Consider the following 2,972-nt stretch of genomic DNA (forward strand, 5'->3'; position numbering starts at 1 on the left):
CAGCATGGTTTCGCAGACGTTGCTGCGAAAAGTGCGATAGCTCCGGGTGTTTCTCGCACCATAGAGCATGCAGCCGTGCCATGTAACCCCGTTCACGGGCCATACTCGCATCGTAGCAGATTAGCAAGTCGTGATTTAGTTGCCCCGTCCACCCAAAGGTCACGAGATCCCGCCGATCCATCGCATTGAATCTATTTTCATTGGCTCCCCCAGCTCTAGATTGGTCGGCATTGTTGGCCGACCCATTGTCGGGAGCCCTGCGCGTTCTGTTGTTTTGAACCGCACTTACTACAACTATGTTTGGTGTTGTCATTGTTGTTCCCACGAGAAGCTGGGGAAAGGAGTTCGTCCATCCTTGTAGAGCCCCGCATGCAAGGATAAGGCTGCTTACTCTGATAGGTCGCCCGGTATCCCAGAGTCACCGTTCTAGACACCTCACCCAGGTGCCATTCAGCTTTCGGCACGGTTTTCACACCTCCGCTTGGGGGTTAATTCCTTCGGGACCACCCCTGGAAAATTGTCCGCGACTGCCTATTTATTTTTGTAACCATATTCAGCAGAAACCCTTGGTACAGGGACCCTCTATCCGCAACCCGAGGACGCGTTCGGTGGCTTTGTCATAGGCCCTTCGGTTTGATTGTAGAGGAATCAAAGTTGAACCGAATATATATATATATATTGCAAACATAATATTAGAATATCTAGAAACCTTAAATTTACTTTAAAGGGTGCACAATTACTCTACGTTTAAGCAATTTCGTGCCGATTGATCCTTTTTCGAAGCGGCTAGGTCGAGGAAAGTTTGGGACCATTTTGCATTTTTTATGCGATTTTGTCTATTCTTGGCGGCTTTTCCCTTATTCAAAATGGACCGTACGAGCTTCTGGCTCAAAACTTTCTCCACTCGAACATTATCTTTTGTATTTGGGCCCGCTTCGCCTGCTCTTAGATCCAAATTCATTTCCTCACTGTGCGAAGATGATGGTGGCGGCAACGGTTTTTCTGATAATATGGAAATCGACTTTCTCAAAAAACCTATCTTTAAATTTTTGATTTATTTTTGCTTAACTTATCCTTCGATAATGCAGATAATTTGTGAGTTTGAGGCTTGCTAAATAACTTTTGTAGCCAGGAGAATTGTTTTTCTTACAATTGATTTCTCTACTTCTATTCGGAAACGATGCAAGACACTAAAAATGTTAAGATAAAAGTTTGTACGTCTAACAGCGTTCTATAAAAAATATCTAGTGTTCTTTTGCAATATTTTTCATAGTACCGGCCTCAAACATAGATTAGTCTGCATGGTACTGATAAGATGCTTTTCTGATATTAGCAGAAGCTTTGAAAAAATATTTGTAAGAATAAAAAAGGTGCGGTTTTCAATTAAATATATTTTTTTGATGTTCTCAAAATTTGAATTACGATTTGAAGTGTAGGGCTATGCCTGATGTAAAATGGATTCGGTATAAAGAAACATGCATACATTTACTTACATACCAGCTATGTTTCAAACTGCATCACTTCATCCTCTCCACATCCTTCCAAGAGCTCTACGGTCTTCTGACTGCATTAATTCGGTATATGCAACAGCATCGAGGGCTGCAATAAATAAATAATTTTGTACAAATAATCACAAAATTTCATTTAAATACTAAAATTTAAAATAAATTATATTCACAAACTTGGTACGTACTCATTATCGAACGGGTTCGGTACACCCGTCACCGATGCTTTTCTGAGTGGCTTCACGTGCTCAAATAGTAGAAAATTTTTTCCACTCAGAAATAACTACTTAGCCACCTCCTATCTTAAAAACAAAAGCGTACACTTTAGGGCGGAGTATAAATGATCCAATTAGTCGAATCTTCTGAGTCGAGCGAAAAATATTTGTGGGTTGGCATCCGAAAAAAGTAAAAAAATTCGAATTTTAGAATCGGTTAATATCTTCTGTCTTTTTTGATTTGTAGAATCACATTTTGGAAAATTACAAAATTTGATTTGTAAAATCATATTTTGGAAAATTACAAAAAATTTCCCTATTGCTTCAAAAATTATGGCAAATAATTTTAAGGTAATATTTTTGCTAGTAAATAATAATAAAAAATTATAAATTGAAAAAAAATGTTTGCTCAATTAAGAGTTTTTTGAAAATGGCCAAAAAACATGTTTTTTTTATTGTGTACTATACATACATTTTTTAACAAATTCCATGGGTCAAACCTAGTATTTCGTAAGCTTGAATCAAAAAAGCATAATATGACATTTTTTTGTATTTTCGAAACAAAACTTTTTTTAGTGATGTTTCCAGTGTTCTAAAATGGTCAATTTTACCCACGCCCACTCCTACAGAATGGAGGGGTATGTATATAAAACGATTCCATAAGCTTATTCCTACGAAAATATCGTTTTGCCGTAATAGCACCATCATTTTCTGCGTCTGAAAGGTTAGTCTTAGCAGATTGTCAAAGTCGCTCAAAAAACTTTAAAATTGAACTTTTTTGAACGCTGGAAACATCAACACAAAAATTTTATTTCGAAAAAACAAAATAACCGAGTATCGGTTAACGGGGTCCGATTATCACCCCCCTCCCCCCATCAGCAAAAAAATGCGTTTTCGAGAGAAATTTTTCAGACAAAAGTTTCAAGGTTTTGAACAAATATCTGAATGGTGGTCTTGAAACTGACCTTGGCGTTGACTTCAAGGTTATTTCAAGGTCAACTTTTATTTTTTAAATGGAAACCCAATTTTGATAATAGGCATAATAGCCAATCGAAAGAACGGCAAATTTTACGGTCAGATATGCATCAAGGTCATGTGACACGATGACCTTCGAGGTCATTCCAGGATCGTGTACTCTAACAAGGTCTAGACGGCTGATCAGCGAAAATATGCGTTTTTGAAAGAAATGTATTGGACAAAAGTTTCAGGGTCTTGGACGAGGATCTGAATGGTGACATTGAAGCTGACCTTG

The sequence above is a fragment of the Belonocnema kinseyi genome, chromosome 4, assembly GCF_010883055.1.
Source record: "Belonocnema kinseyi isolate 2016_QV_RU_SX_M_011 chromosome 4, B_treatae_v1, whole genome shotgun sequence".
NCBI lineage: Eukaryota > Metazoa > Arthropoda > Insecta > Hymenoptera > Cynipidae > Belonocnema > Belonocnema kinseyi.